The sequence below is a fragment of the Hordeum vulgare genome, chromosome 5H (genome assembly GCF_904849725.1).
Source record: "Hordeum vulgare subsp. vulgare chromosome 5H, MorexV3_pseudomolecules_assembly, whole genome shotgun sequence".
NCBI lineage: Eukaryota > Viridiplantae > Streptophyta > Magnoliopsida > Poales > Poaceae > Hordeum > Hordeum vulgare.
In genome coordinates, this window is record NC_058522.1 from 418238896 (window position 1) to 418256668 (window position 17773).

The following is a 17773-nucleotide window of genomic DNA, read 5'->3' on the forward strand; positions in this document are numbered from 1 at the left end:
CCCTCTCTCCCTCCACCACTTCACTACATATATCTTCTCTCTTGGCATTGTTGTGCTCACTCTCACTCTTGTTGGGTGGTTGGGCAGGATTTGTGTGACCAACTTCCACTGTTGGGTCCCCACTCTTTGTGCCATCAGATTGCTTATCCTGCTGCAGAGGGGATAAAGTGACAGTGGTTTCAGTGGTTGCCCTAGTCCCATTCATGCCATCTGATTGCTTAGGCTGCTGCAGAGTTGAAATAAGTGACACTTGCATCAGTAGTTGTTGTAGTCCCATCCGGTTGCTTCTGCTCCTGCGGAGACGAGCCACTAGGAGTTGCATTAGTAGTTGTTGTAGTCCCATCCGGTTGCTTTGAGTCACTAGCAGTTGCATCATCTGTGCCTGAAGTTGTGCCAGGGCAATCATCACTGTTTGACTACTGCGCAAAGGGTACAGTGACACTGGTGTTGGGGAACATCGCATGGGAAACAAAAAAATTCCTACGCGCACACAAGATCTATCCATGGTGATGACCATCTACGAGAGGAGAGACTGTATGTACATACCCTTGTAGATCGCTAAGAGGAAGAGTTAAAGAACGCAGTTGATGTAGTGGTACGTCTTCGCGATCCAATCACGATCCGTCCCACGAACTCCTGATCGAGCGCCAAACGGATGACACTTCCTCGTTCAGCACACGTATAGCTCGATGACGTCTCCACCTCCTAGACCCTATGAGCAAGGGCGGAATAGTAGATGAGTTCTCCGGGAACACGGCGGCGTGGTGGTGGTGGTGGTGGTGCTATCTCGGCAGGGTTACGCCTAGCGCTACTGAAACCGCAAACGGAGGACAAAACGATCTAGGGAGAGAGAGGGGCGCCAAGGGATTCGTGTGTACTATTGGGGCGCCCCCTCCTCTCTATATATGTGTGGAGGGGTGTGGGAAACAGAACCTCCAAGCCCTAGGGCGCAGCCAAGGGGGGAGGAGATGGAATCCTAGTCCCCTTCCTTCCCTTCTATACAAAGGTGGACTTTCCACCTTTCCCAACTGCATGGGCCTTGAGGGACTTGTGCACTTGGACCAATAAAGACAAGATGTCTCCCCTCAGCCCATGCAAACCCTTGGGACACGGTGGAACCGTTGGTGGACTTCCGAACTCCTTTGGAAGTTTCCAGAACCTTCTAGAAGCTTCCCCATACAATACCAGAAAAACCCGAGACTTTTTCGGCAGCCAACATATGACTTCCCATATATAAATATTTACCTCCACACCATTCTGGAGCTCCTCGTGACGTCTGGGATCTCATCCGGGACTCTGAACAACTTTTTATTACTACCACACATAACTCATTAGTACCAAATCGTCACCAAACCGTAAGTGTGCAGTCCCTGCTGGTTCGAGAACTATGCAGACATGACTAAGACACTCTCCGGCCAATAACAAATAGCGGGACCTAGATGTCCATATTGGCACCGACATAATCTATGAAGATCTTTATCGGTCGAACCGTGATGTCAAGGATTCAATCAATCTCGTATACTATTCCCTTTGTCTATCGGTATGTTACTTGCCCGAGATTCGATCGCCGGTATCTCCACACCTAGTTCAATATCGCTACCGACAAGTCTCTTTACTCATTCTGTAATACTAGATCTCATAACTAACTCCTTAGTCACATTGCTTGCAAGCCTCGTTGTGATGTTGTATTACCGAGTGGGTCCCGAGATACCTCTCTATCACACGGAGTGACAAATCCCAGTATTGATCCATGCCAACCCAACAGACACCTTCGGAGATACCTGTAGAGCACCTTTATAGTCACCCAGTTACATTGTGACGTTTGATACACACAAGGTATTCCTCCGGTGTCTGGGAATTGCATGATCTCATGGTCATAGGAACATATACATTGACATGCAGAAAACAGTAGCAATAAACTGACACGATCATATGGTACGTTCACAGTTTGGGTCTTGTCCATCACATCATTCTCCTAATGATGTGATCCCATTATCAAACGACATCTCATGTCTATGGCGAGGAAACTTTGATCATCTTTGATCAACGAGCTAGTCCTTCAGAGGCTCACTAGGGATAGTGTGTTGTCTATGTATCCACACATGTATTTGTGTTTCCAATCAATACAATTCTAGCATGGATAATAAACGATTATCATGACCAAGGAAATATAATAATAACCAATCTATTATTGCCTCTCGTGCATATTTCCAACAACTGGAACCAGACATGTCTGCAGCAGGAGCTGCTAGTATATCAAAAGTGATATCTGGACCTTCATATTTGGCTTGTCGCTCGTGGAACCAGTTGTGGATGCCTCAGACAGCATCAGGGCCAACCGTTTGCAGTACATGTCGTGGAAAAACCTCTCAAATGACCTCACTTCGGGTTTAAGTTCTGTAGCAAAGATACCTTTATGCGTGTTGTATATGGCACGCATATGTGGGGGCAGCTGCAACGAATAGAAATAGAAAACACAGAACGGAAAAAATGACATTAGCTACATAGTTTTGATATTTCTGTCAAGCAAGGAGATATGATGCGGGAACAAAGAGAGTTCCAAAAAACAAATGTAGCATGGCTCACCTCTAACTCCTCAAATGTAGATAACGGATGCAGCCACTCCTCCAAAGAGTCACACACATCGTCACCACCTTCCATGTTATCTGGAGGTGGCTCATGCACAGTCCCTGTTGTGCCATCAGCACCATCCATATCTCCCTTAGATGGTCCTTGAGCGCCCTCAACGACTCCCCCTTGTAGCTTTGCTTGTGTGTGGGATTTATGTGACACATCCAGACTGTGTGTTGCGGATGCACCAGCTCCACCTTGGACAATTATTTTTGGTGGCTCCTCTGTCACACTAGCTTCGATGGATAACTGGGCAAGCTGGTCTACGTATGACAGAAACTTGGTTGTTGTGTACGGTGTAATGGACCTAAACTGCATTCCAAAAACCAAAGCAGAGGGAAAACACATGAAAAATGTGACAAAAATGCAGAGTTGCAATTGCAACAAATAAACGAGAAGGTATTGTTTCCAAAAAATGAAAAAGGTATAATTACACGGCGCTTGCCGAAACCATCTTCTAGGGTGTGAACTGCGATAACAGCGGTGAAATCTAAATCCTAGACAAAACAAGCACGTGCCAGAGAATAGTCGATGGTATGATCAACTATGCATCCTCTTGGAATGTCAATGTGGTCCATGTAAATTACCTCCAAAAAGAAGACACATAAACCACTCTAAAAGCAGGATGCTTCGGAAACAAAGAAAAGGCAGTTGTTACGGGAATGAAGGGAAGTACCGGAAGCATTGGTAGACAACCGCCAATCAAGAATTTCAGTTTACCACCATTCCTCTTATCGTGGTATTTCTTAATTTCTCTCATCACATCAAACATAATATGCTCGTCCCACTCAAACTCATGGAAAACACTCATGTCTCCTAAGTTGTATAAGTAATCTAGAGGCACCTTATTTCCTGCCCGAGGAGGTAGGACCAATGAAAGGCAAAGTAAAATCCATGACCTATCAATGGTCTCCTCATCGTCATCACCAGTATTTGATAAAACAGGAACGGTGGTGGGTATTGGAGCTTGTTCACCATCCAAATAAACCTCGCAGAAATATGTTTACCTCATTTGTCGAATTCTAGCGCCTTGCTATCAGATGGTGCATTGAATATCTTCTTAACCATATCTCTTGTGAGGGGGGTCTTATTGCGGTCAGTTAATCTGTGAGATATATGAAACCAATACTTTTTTCAAAAAGATAAACAGAAAAAGGGTTTTATGCAACACAGAAATAAAGCAATGAAAACAGCAAACATACTTGAGCAAACGCTTCTTGGTATCAATCATCATGCTATGAAATCAACAAGAGCTTCTCGAGGAGGAACAAAGGAGATATATGAAGCAAATCCCTAAAAGAGGAGTTGCTTATGATATCCCTCTTTTTCCCTTTGATGGTGTTGGCTATCTCGCGTAGCCGCTTTGCCGGCCATCGGGTTTGGTAGATACCCATGCTGCGAAACCAAACAAAAATGAATACATTAGCTACTTCGAGCAAGCATAACTGGATTTCAGAGAAAACATTGCCTAATTTCCATGTTCTCGTAAGCTTCGGTAAATGCAATACCAAAAATTCAGAAAACATGAAACAAGGTCAAGCAAAAAAATACCTAAATTCAGAAGCATGAGGTTACATAAGTTACAAGAAAATGTAGTACAAAAACTAACTCATAAAATTCAGTAGCATACACTGAAATTGAGTAGCACTAATAAAATTCAGCAACATTCATAAAAAAATTCAGTAGCATAAATTTGAGGTGCTATAGAAACAATAAAAACTATCATCTACAAAACGTATGAGGTATAAAAGCTATGAGCTACAAAAATTCAGAAAACTTCTGAAATTTCAAGGGCTTTCAATTCCAATGAGTGTATGACTGTGTGATTCAGTGTATAAAATTCAGATCCAATAATTCCTGCAGCTCCAATGATTCCTACAGCTACAACTATTCTCGTGGGCCACTTGCTGCGATCGGATCCACCCACCATAGCGCTGTGTCCATGACAGTATGAGCACCCTGCTAGTGCCACCCGCTCTCTCCACTGGTAACGGTCTTCTGCTAGTAGGATGTCATTGCTCACGACTCTGGTTTACCACGTCGTGATCTCGTGGAACATGGCCCATATTGAACTTCTACTCCTAGTCGCTACGTGTCCAACTTGTGTGGTCGATTGTGGGTGCAGCAGATGCGTGAGATGACCCAACGACGTCATCGTCGTTGTGACACATGATTACAACAAGTCAAAAATGTTATTTACTGTTTATCATCAAGTATCTATCTGAACCTTTCGATTTTCAGTACAACAACAATATGTGAAGAAAACCACCCCCTCCGGCCTCTAGGCAACAATAAATTAAGCGACACAAACCCAGAGCTCTATCAATTTTGGCCCGCAGAACCAACTACTATAAAGCAGAAACAGATCAAAGGGCATACATACTACACATCTTGCAACACGAAACGAAGGAACGTGGGAAACATGTGATCACCGGGGATAGACTTTACATACAAGGAGCATGTGGCGGCCGTCAGAAGGGGCTGAAGAGTTCCGAGAGCGGCTCGACCCGGTGGTCGAACATTTCCTGCTCCTCTCCAGGTGCCAAGGGGCGGTTGTGTAGCCATTCGTGCTCACAAACAGAGCGCGTAAAATTAATTCTACAAACTATTCCTGCTCATCTCCAGTTGCTCCTGGGCTAGGGTGTTCCCCCTTCACAGCAGGGTGCCGCCACAAAATCCATTCCCTATGTGGAGAGGAGCAGAACTCTAGTCCAAAATTTATGCAAAATCCATTCCCCACCATAAGTTCCTAAACATGGGGGGCGCAAATCACAAAACAGAGGGCGCCACCGCAAACCTAAGCGTCGCGTAGCCGCTTGCCGCCGAGCCACCAGCGAAAGCACCGGGAGGCACACAGAAGGACTCGACCGGAGCAACCACCACCGACGAGGAAACGGGGGAAGGAGGAGAAATCACCGGGATCCAAAGGAGATCAATACATGCTTGGGTTGTCGACAGCCGTCGTGGCTCCCGAAGATGTCGTCGCCGTCATGACAGTGGGTTAGCCCCGGTCACGCCACCGCCCTCCCACATCCAATCGCCGTCGCCCTCCCAGGCACCAAGTGCATGCTGCTGCGGGAACGACTGCTTCGAGCTGTAGGAATGTCGTCCTGAAACAACGGGAATGTTTCAGAAAACGGTCGCAGCTCAGTCACGGCTCCAATGGACGTGGGCACATTCTTGTCCGTTGGATCGAAGCAACATCACGAATTAATAGCCGGTGGAACGGTCACGTGGATCGGCTGGTAGGAGGTAAGAGTTTTCCATATTACATTTTAAAAAACAAAGTAATTTTTTAAAAAATCTAGCAACATCAACAACGCAGCAAAACAGCAAAACTAACTTATGGTTGGATGGTTGGAGGGTCAGTGGTATCCCCAGCCCACCAGGGTTCAAGTCATGATGCTTGCATTATTCGAGTATTTATTTCAGGATTTCCGGCGATACGCTTTCAGTAGGAGGAGACGTTCCCGTCGATGACGAGGCGCCTACTGTGACTTCGTAAATCTCAAGATGACATGTCGGCTCAGTCTCTCGGAGGTGCTCATAGGGGTAGGATGTGTGTGTGTGTGTTCATAGGGGTGAGTGTATGCGCGTGTATATGATGAAAAAGGTCCCCCCCCCCCCCGCTTTGTATTACAAAGCAACCAGCCAGAACATCCAACGATAGGTGTGTTGGAAATATGCCCTAGAGGCAATAATAAAATTGTTATTATCATATTTCCTTGTTCATGATAATCGTCTATTGTTCATGCTATAATTGTATTAACAAGAAACAGTAATACATGTGTGAATAAATAGATCACAATGTGTCCCTAGCAAGCCTCTAGTTGGCTAGCTCGTTAGTCAATAGATGATCATGGTTTCCTGATCATGGGCATTAGATGTCATTGATAACGGGATCACATCATTGGGAGAATGATGTGATGGACAAGACCCAATCCTAAGCATAGCACTAGATCGTATTGTTCGTATGCTAAAGCTTTTCTAATGTCAAGTATCTTTTCCTTCGACCGTGAGATTGTGCAACTCCCGGATACCGTAGGAGTGCTTTGGGTGTATCAAATATCACAACGTAACTGGGTGACTATAAAGGTGCACTACGGGTACCTCCGAAAGTGTCTGTTGGGTTGGTACGAATCGAGATCGGGATTTGTCACTCCGTGTGACGGAGAGGTATCTCTGGGCCCACTCGATAGAACATCATCATGAGCTCAATGTGACTAAGGAGTTAGTCACACGATGACGTGCTACGGAACGAGTAAAGAGACTTACCGGTAACAAGATTGAACAAGGTATTGGTATACCGATGATCGAATCTCGGGCAAGTTCTATACCGACATACAAAGGGAATTGTATACGGGATTGATTGAATCCTTGACATCGTGGTTCATCCGATCAGATCATCGTGGAGCAAGTGGGAGACAACATGGGTATCCAGACCCCGCTGATCGTTATTGGCCAGAGAGATGTCTCGGTCATGTCTGCCTGTCTCCCGAACCCGTAGGGTCTACGCACTTAAGGTTCAGTGACGCTAGGGTTATAGGGAATTGTTATACGAGGTTACCGAAAGTTGTTCGGAGTCCCGAATGAGATCCCAGACGTCACGAGGAGCTCTGGAATGGTCCGGAGGTAAAGATTGCTATATAGGACGGATGGTTTCGTACATCGGAAGTGTTTCGGGCATCACCGGTAACGTACCGGGACCAGCGGGACCACCGGAGGTGGCCCCGGGGGTCCACCGAAGGGGGGAAACGACCCCGGGAGGTAAGGTGGGCCAAGTGGGGGACGGAACCAGCCCCTAGGTGGGCTGGTGCGCCTCCCCACTCAGCCCAATGCGCAGGGGAGTGGGAAGGGGGGCAAACCCTAAGCCAGGTGGGCCTAAGGCCCACCTGGGGTGCGCCACACCCCTCCTTCCCCCCTTGGCCGCCGCACCAGCTCCATCTAGGGCTGCCGCCCCCCCAAGAGAGGGAAACCCTCAAGGGGGCACAGCCCCTCCCTCCCCCTATATATAGTGGGCACTTTTGGCCATTGGAGATGAGACTTCTCCCTCTCCCTCGGCGCAGCCCTGCCCTTCTTCCTCCTCCTCTCTACCGGTGCTTGGCGAAGCCCTGTCGGGAGACCTCGTCTCTCCATCGACACCACGCTGTCATGCTGTTGGAGTTCTTCCCCAACCTCTCCCTCCTCCTTGCTGGATCAAGGTGCGGGAGACGTCACCGGGTTGCACGTGTGTTGAACGCGGAGGTGCCGTAGTTCGGCACTAGATCGGAATCGCTGCGAGTACGACTCCATCAACCGCGTTCTAGCAACGCTTCCGCTTAGCGATCTTCAAAGGTATGAAGATGCTCTTACCCCTCTCTCGTTGCTGGTCTCTCCATAGGAAGATCTGAATATGCGTAGGAAAATTTTGAATTTATGCTACGTTACCCAACAGTGGCATCCGAGCCAGGTTTTCTATGCGTAGATTCTATGCACGAGTAGAACACAAAAGTTGTGGGCAATGATTTTTCAATTTGCTTGCCTCTACTAGTCTTATTCTTTTCCGGCGGTATTGTGGGATGAAGCAGCCCGGACCGACTTTACACGTACGCTTACGTGAGACTGGTTCCACCGACAGACATGCACACCGTGTATAAAGGTGGCTAGCGGGTGTCTGTCTCTCCTACTCTAGTCGGATTGGATTTGATGAAAAGGGTCCTTATGAAGGGTAAATAGCTTTGGCATATCATCGTTGTGGCTGTCACATAGGTAAGAAGGCGTTCTTGCTAGAAACCCAAATCAGCCACGTAAAACTTGCAACAACAATTAGAGGACGTCTAACTTGTGTTTGCAGGGTTTGACATGTGATGTGATATGGCCAAAGTTGTGATGTTGCATGTATGATGTATGAGATGATCATGTTATTGTAATAAGTTTCACGACTTGCATGTCGATGAGTATGACAACCGGCAGGAGCCATAGGAGTTGTCTTAATTTATTGTATGAGATGCAACGCCATGTGCTTACTACTTTTACTTCATTGCTAACGGTTAGCTATAGTAGTAGTGATAGTAGTAGTTGGCGTGACGACTTCACGGAGACACGATGATGGAGATCATGGTGTCACGCCGGTGACGATGATGATCATGCGATGCCTGAAGATGGAGATCGAAAGGGCAAAGATGATAATGGCCATATCATGTCACTATATGATTGCATTGTGATGTTTATCATGTTTTTCATCTTATTGCTTAGAACGACGGTAGCATAATAAGATGATCCCTCTTAAAATTTCAAGAACGTATTCCCCTAAGTGTGCACCATTGCGAAGGTTCGTTGTCTCGAAGCACCACGTGATGATCGGGTGTGATAGATTCTAACGTTCGCATACAACGGGTGTAAGTCAGATTTACACACGCGAAACACCTAGGTTGACTCGACGAGCTTAGCATGTACAGACATGACCTCGAATACAAGAGACCGAAAGGTCGAACATGAGTCGTATGGCTGAATACGATCAGCATGAAGTTGCTCACCATGGTGACTAGTCCGTCTCACGTGATGATCGGACACGGGTTAGTCAACATGGATCATGTATCACTTAGATGACTAGAGGGATGTCGATTTAAGTGGGAGTTCATACTTAATTTGATTAAATGAACTTAATTGTCATGAACTTAGTCTAAAAGTTGTCTTTATAAATATTGTAGATGGCCAACGTCAACCTCAATTTCAACGCATTCCTAGAGAAAAACAAGCTAAAAGATGATGGTAGCAACTATGCGGACTGGGTTCGCAACTTGAAGCTCATCCTTGAAGCAGCTAAAAAGGCTTATGTCCTTGATGCGCTGCTAGGTGACCCTCCCGCTCCCGCAGCAGCCCAGGACATTCTAAACGTGTGGCAAACACGGAGTGATGACTACTCTATGGTTAGGTGTGGAATGTTATACAGTTTAGAAACGGGGCTCCAAAGGCGTTTTGAGCAACACGGAGCATATGAGATGTTCCAGGAGCTGAAGCTAGTTTTTCAATCTCATGCCCGTGTCGAGAGATATGAAGTCTCCGACAAGTTCTTTAGATGTAAGATGGAGGAGAACAGTTCTGTCAGTGAGCACATACTCAAAATGTCTGGGTTACACGGTCGTCTGACTTCACTTGGAGTCGAACTTCCGGATGATGCTATAATTGACAGAATCCTCCAGTCTCTCCCACCAAGCTACAAAGGCTTTGTGCTTAAGTACAACATGCAAGGGATGGAGAAGACCATTCCCGAGTTGTACTCGATGCTCAAGTCTGCAGAAGTAGAAATCAAGAAAGAGCATCAAGTGTTGATGGTCAACAAGACCACTAGTTTCAAGAAAGGCAAGGGTAAGAAGAACTTCAAGAAAGACGGCAAAGCTGTTGCCGCGCCCGATAAGCCAGATGCCGGGAAGAAGAAAAAGAATGGACCCAAGCCTGAGACTGAGTGCTTCTATTGCAAGGGAAAGGGTCACTGGAAGCGGAACTGCCCCAAATACTTAGCGGACAAGAAGGCCGACAACGTTAAAGGTATATGTGATATACATGTTATTGATGTGTAACTTACCAGCGCTCGTAGTAACTCCTGGGTATTTGATACTGGTGTTGTTGTTCACATTTGCAACTCAAAGCAGGAACTGCGGAATAAGCGGAGACTGGCCAAGGACGAGGTGACGATGCGCGTCGGGAATGGTTCAAAGGTCGATGTGATCGCCGTCGGCACGCTACCTCTACATCTACCGTCGGGATTAGTCTTAAACCTAAATAATTGTTATTTAGTACCAGCTTTAAGCATGAACATTGTATCAGGGTCTTGCCTAATGCGAGACGGCTACTCATTTAAGTCAGAGAATAATGGTTGTTCTATTTATATGAGTGATATGTTTTATGGTCATGCTCCGCTAGTGAATGGTTTATTCTTGATGAATCTCAATCGCGATGTTACACATATTCATAGTGTGAGTACCAAAAGATGTAAAGTTGATAATGATAGTCCCACATACTTGTGGCACTGCCGCCTTGGTCATATCGGCGTTAAGCGCATGAAGAAGCTCCATACTGATGGACTATTAGAGTCTCTTGATTTTGAATCATTTGACATATGCGAACCGTGCCTCATGGGCAAGATGACTAAGACTCCATTCTCAGGTATAATGGAGAGAGCAACCGACTTATTGGAAATAATACATACTGATGTGTGTGGTCCAACGAATGTTGAAGCTCGCGGTGGCTATCGTTATGTTCTCACTCTTACCGATGATTTGAGTAGGTATGGGTATATCTACTTGATGAAGCACAAATATGAAACGTTTGAAAAGTTTAAGGAATTTCAGAGTGAGGTTGAGAATCAACGTGACAGAAAAATTAAATGTCTACGATCTGATCATGGAGGAGAATATTTGAGTCACGAGTTTGGCACACACCTAAGGAAGTGTGGAATCGTTTCACAACTGACGCCGCCTGGCACACCGCAACGCAACAGAGTGTCTGAACGTCGTAATCGCACTTTATTAGATATAGTACGATCTATGATGTCTCTTACCGACTTACTGCTATCATTTTGGGGATATGCATTAGAAACTGCAGCATTCACTTTAAATAGGGCACCGTCTAAATCCGTTGAGACGACACCGTATGAACTATGGTTTGGCAAGCAACCTAAGTTGTCGTTTCTTAAAGTTTGGGGCTGCGATGCTTATGTGAAGAAACTTCAAACAGAAAAGCTCGAACCCAAAGCGGAGAAATGCGTATTCATAGGATACCCTAAGGAAACTATTGGGTATACCTTCTATCTTAGATCCGAAGGTAAAACCTTTGTTGCCAAGAACGGATCCTTTCTAGAGAAAGAGTTTCTCTCGAAAGAAGTAAGTGGGAGGAAGGTAGAACTTGATGAGGTAATTACACCCCCTCTCGAACAGGATAGTAGCACAACGCGGGAAGTTGTTCCTGTGGCGCCTACACCAACTAAAGAGGAAGTTAATGATGATGATCATGAAGCTTCGGATCAAGTTACTACTGAACCGTGAAGGTCCACAAGGGCACGCTCCGCACCAGAGTGGTACGGCAACCCTGTGATGGAAATCATGTTGTTAGACAATGGTGAACCTTCGAACTATGAAGAAGCGATGGCGGGCCCGGATTCCAACAAATGGCTTGAGGCTATGAAATCCGAGATAGGATCCATGTATGAGAACAAAGTATGGACTTTGGAGGACTTGCCCGATGACCAGCGAGCCATAGCAAATAAATGGATCTTCAAGAAGAAGACTGATGCAAACGGTAATGTAACCGTTTACAAAGCTCGACTTGTCGCAAAGGGTTTTCGACAAATTCAAGGAGTTGACTACGAACAGACTTTCTCTCCCGTAGCGAAGCTAAAATCAGTCCGAATCATGTTAGCAATTGCCGCCTTTTATGATTATGAAATTTGGCAAATGGACGTCAAAACAGCGTTCCTTAACGGGAACCTTAAGGAAGAGTTGTATATGATGCAACCAGAAGGTTTTGCCGACCCTAAGGGTGCTAACAAAGTGTGCAAGCTCCAGCGCTCCATCTATGGGCTGGTGCAAGCATCTCGGAGTTGGAACATTCGCTTTAATGAGGTGATTAAAGTGTTTGGGTTCATATAGGTTTACGGAGAAGCCTGTCTGTACAAGAAAGTGAGTGGGAGTTCTGTAGCTTTCCTCATACTGTATGTGGGTGACATATTATTGATGGGGAATAATATAGAGATGTTGGAGAGCATAAAGGCCTATTTGAACAAGAGTTTTTCAATGAAGGACCTTGGAGAAGCTGCATACATATTAGGCATCAAGATCTATAGAGATAGATCGAGACGCCTCATAGGTCTTTCGCAAAGTACATACCTTGACAAGATATTGAAGAAGTTCAACATGGAAAACTCAAAGAAGGGGTTCTTGCCAGTTTTGCAAGGTATGAGATTGAGTAAGACTCAGTCGCCGACCACGGCAGCAGATAGAGAGAAGATGAGTTATGTCCCCTACGCATCAGCCGTGGGCTCTCTAATGTATGCCATGATGTGTACCAGACCTGATATAAACCTTGCCATAAGCTTGGTAGGGAGGTACCAAAGTGATCCCGGTATGGAACACTGGACAATGGTCAAGAATATCCTTAGGTACCTGAAAAGGACTAAGGAAATGTTTCTCGTTTATGGAGGTGACGAAGAGCTCGTCGTAAAGGGTTACGTCGACTCTAGCTTCGACACAGATCCGGATGACTCTAAGTCACAGACCGGATACGTATATGTGTTGAATGGTGGGGCAGTGAGCTGGTGCAGCAGCAAGCAAGAAGTCGTGGCAGCATCTACATGTGAAGCGGAGTACATAGCTGCTTCGGAAGCAGCTCATGAAGGAATTTGGATGAAGGAGCTCATCATCGACCTTGGAGTGGTTCCAAGCGCGTCGGGTCCAATGACACTCTTCTATGATAACACTCGGGCCATTGCCATAGCCAAGGAGCCCGGGTTTCACCAGAAGACGAAGCACATCAAACGCCGCTACAACTCCATCCAGGACCACGTCCACAGTGGAGTGATAGATATTTTTAAAGTACACACGGATCTGAATATTGCAGACCCGTCGACTAAACCTCTTCCACGAGCGAAACATGATCAACACCATAATGCTATGGGTGTTCGATACATCACAATGTAACTAGATTATTGACTCTAGTGCAAGTGGGAGACTGTTGGAAATATGCCCTAGAGGCAATAGTAAAATGGTTATTATCATATTTCCTTGTTCATGATAATCGTCTATTGTTCATGCTATAATTGTATTAACAGGAAACAGTAATACATGTGTGAATAAATAGATCACAATGTGTCCCTAGCAATCCTCTAGTTGGCTAGCTTGTTAGTCAATAGATGATCATGGTTTCCTGATCATGGGCATTAGATGTCATTGATAACGGGATCACATCATTGGGAGAATGATGTGATGGACAAGACCCAATCCTAAGCATAGCACTAGATCGTATTGTTCGTATGCTAAAGCTTTTCTAATGTCAAGTATATTTTCCTTCGACCGTGAGATTGTGCAACTCCCGGATACCGTAGGAGTGCTTTGGGTGTATCAAACGTCACAACGTAACTGGGTGACTATAAAGGTGCACTACGGGTACCTCCGAAAGTGTCTGTTGGGTTGGTACAAATCGAGATCGGGATTTGTCACTCCGTGTGACGGAGAGGTATCTCTGGGCCCACTCGGTAGAACATCATCATGAGCTCAATGTGACTAAGGAGTTAGTCACACGATGACGTGCTACGGAACGAGTAAAGAGACTTACCGGTAACGAGATAGAACAAGGTATTGGTATACCGACGATCGAATCTCGGGCAAGTTCTATACCGACATACAAAGGGAATTGTATACGGGATTGATTGAATCCTTGACATCGTGGTTCATCCGATCAGATCATCGTGGAGCAAGTGGGAGCCAACATGGGTACCCAGACCCCGCTGATGGTTATGTTGGAATTATGCCCTAGAGGCAATAATAAATATGGTTATTATTATAATTCCTGTATCAAGATAATAGTTTATTATCCATGCTATAATTGTATTGAATGAAGACTCATTTACATGTGTGGATACATAGACAAAACACCGTCCCTAGCATGCCTCTAGTTGGCTAGCCAGTTGATCGATGATAGTCAGTGTCTTCTGATTATGAACAAGGTGTTGTTGCTTGATAACTGGATCACGTCATTGGGAGAATCACGTGATGGACTAGACCCAAACTAATAGACGTAGCATGTTGATCGTGTCATTTTGTTGCTACTGTTTTCTGCGTGTCAAGTATTTATTCCTATGACCATGAGATCATATAACTCACTGACACCGGAGGAATGCTTTGTGTGTATCAAAAGTCGCAACGTAACTGGGTGACTATAAAGATGCTCCACAGGTATCTCCGAACGTGTTAGTTGAGTTAGTATGGATCAAGACTGGGATTTGTCACTCCGTGTGACGGAGAGGTATCTCGGGGCCCACTCGGTAATACAACATCACACACAAGCCTTGCAAGCAATGTAACTTAGTGTAAGTTGCGGGATCTTGTATTACGGAACGAGTAAAGAGACTTGTCGATAAACGAGATTGAAATAGGTATGCGGATACTGACGATCGAATCTCGGGCAAGTAACATACCGAAGGACAAAGGGAATGACATACGGGATTATACGAATCCTTGGCACTGAGGTTCAAACGATAAGATCTTCGTAGAATATGTAGGATCCAATATGGGCATCCAGGTCCCGCTATTGGATATTGACCGAGGAGTCTCTCGGGTCATGTCTACATAGTTCTCGAACCCGCAGGGTCTGCACACTTAAGGTTCGACGTTGTTTTATGCGTATTTGAGTTATATGGTTGGTTACCGAATGTTGTTCGGAGTCCCGGATGAGATCACGGACGTCACGAGGGTTTCCGGAATGGTCTGGAAACGAAGATTGATATATAGGATGACCTCATTTGATTACCGGAAGGTTTTCGGACTTACCGGGAATGTACCGGGAATGACGAATGGGTTCCGGGAGTTCACCGGGGGGGCAACCCACCCCGGGGAAGCCCATAGGCATTGGGGGAGCCACACCAGCCCTTAGTGGGCTGGTGGGACAGCCCACAAGTGCCCTATGCGCCAAGGAGAAGAAAATCAAGAGAGAAGGAAAAGAAAAAAGGAGGAGGTGGGAAGGAAGGGGGACTCCCTCCCACCAAACCTAGTCCAACTCGGTTTGGGGGGGGAGAGTCCCCCCCCTTGGCTCGGCCGACCCCCTTGGGGCTCCTTGAGCCCCAAGGCAAGGCCCCCTCCCTCCCACCTATATATACGGAGGTTTTAGGGCTGATTTGAGACAACTTTTCCACGGCAGCCCGACCACATACCTCCACGGTTTTTCCTCTAGATCGCGTTTCTGCGGAGCTCGGGCGGAGCCCTGCTGAGACAAGGTCATCACCAACCTCCGGAGCGCCGTCACGCTGCCGGAGAACTCTTCTACCTCTCCATCTCTCTTGCTGGATCAAGAAGGCCGAGATCATCGTCGAGCTGTACGTGTGCTGAACGCGGAGGTGCCGTCCGTTCGGTACTAGATCGGGGGACTGATCGCGGGATTGTTCGCGGGGCGGATCGAGGGACGTCAGGACGTTCCACTACATCAACCGCGTTCTCTAACGCTTCTGCTGTACGGTCTACAAGGGTACGTAGATCACTCATCCCCTCTCGTAGATGGACATCACCATGATAGGTCTTCGTGCGCGTAGGAAAATTTTTGTTTCCCATGCGACGTTCCCCATGAGTGGTATCAGAGCCAGGTTCATGCGTAGATGTCTTCTCGAGTAGAACACAAAAGTTTTTGTGGGCAGTGATGTGCGTTTTGCTGCCCTCCTTAGTCTTTTCTTGATTCCGCGGTATTGTTGGATTGAAGCGGCTTGGACCGACATTACTCGTACGCTTACGAGAGACTAGTTTCATCGTTACGAGTAACCCCCTTTGCTCAAAGATGACTGGCAAGTGTCGGTTTCTCCAACTTTAGTTGAATCGGATTTGACCGAGGAGGTCCTTGGATGAGGTTAAATAGCAACTCATATATCTCCGTTGTGGTGTTTGCGTAAGTAAGATGCGATCCTACTAGATACCCTTGGTCACCACGTAAAACATGCAACAACAAAATTAGAGGACGTCTAACTTGTTTTTGCAGGGTATGATTGTGATGTGATATGGCCAACGATGTGATGTGATATATTGGATGTATGAGATGATCATGTTGTAATAGAAATATCGACTTGCACGTCGATGGTACGGCAACCGGCAGGAGCCATAGGGTTGTCTTTATACTAACGTTTGTGCTTGGAGATGCGTTTACTATTTTGCTAGGATGTAGCTTTAGTAGTAATAGCATAAGTAGCACGACAACCCCGATGGCAACACGTTGATGGATGATCATGGTGTGGCGCCGGTGACAAGAAGATCGTGCCGGTGCTTTGGTGATGGAGATCGAGAAGCACGTGATGATGGCCATATCATGTCACTTATGAATTGCATGTGATGTTAATCCTTTTATGCACCTTATTTTGCTTAGAACGACGGTAGCATTATGAGGTGATCTCTCACTAAAATTTCAAGACGAAATTGTGTTCTCCCCGACTGTGCACCGTTGCTACAGTTCGTCGTTTCGAGACACCACGTGATGATCGGGTGTGATAGACTCAACGTTCACATACAACGGGTGCAAAACAGTTGCGCACGCGGAACACTCGGGTTAAGCTTGACGAGCCTAGCATGTGCAGACATGGCCTCGGAACACATGAGACCGAAAGGTCGATCGTGAATCATATAGTTGATATGATTAGCATAGGGATGCTTACCACTGAAACTATACCCAACTCACGTGATGATCGGACTTGGGATAGTGTAAGTGGATCATGAACCACTCAAATGACTAGAGAGATGTACTTTTTGAGTGGGAGTTTAGCATATAATTTGATTAAGTTGAACTCTAATTATCTTGAACATAGTCTAAGTCCACTTTGAATATATTTGTGTTGTAGATCATGGCTCACGCGACAGTCATCCTGAATTTTAATACGTTCCTAGAGAAAGCTAAGTTGAAAGATGATGGAAGCAACTTTGTAGACTGGGCTCGTAATCTTAAGCTAATCTTACAAGCTGGGAAGAAGGATTATGTCCTTAATGCTGCGCTAGGAGATGAACCACCCGCTACGGCTGATCAGGATGTTAAGAACGCTTGGTTAGCACGTAAGGAGGACTACTCAATAGTTCAATGTGCAGTCTTGTATGGCTTAGAACCGGGACTTCAACGTCGCTTTGAGCGTCATGGAGCATTTGAGATGTTCCAGGAGTTGGAGTTTATCTTTCAGAAGAACGCCCGGATCGAGAGGTATGAGACCTCCGATAAATTCTATGCTTGCAAGATGGAGGAAAACTCGTCTGTCAGTGAACATGTGCTCAAAATGTCTGGGTACTCAAACCGTCTAGCTGAACTGGGGATTGAACTCCCGCAAGAAGCTATCACTGACAGAATCCTTCAATCACTGCCGCCAAGCTACAAAGGCTTTGTGTTGAACTACAACATGCAAGGGATGAACAAGTCTCCCGGCGAGTTGTTT

The 17773-nt window shown here is 46.0% G+C and overlaps 1 pseudogene; it reads right to left on the reverse strand.

The window, feature by feature from the left end:
• Positions 1 to 218: 218 nt before the first annotated feature.
• On the reverse strand, positions 219 to 2715 carry LOC123396809 (annotated as a pseudogene).
• Positions 2716 to 17773: the final 15058 nt, after the last annotated feature.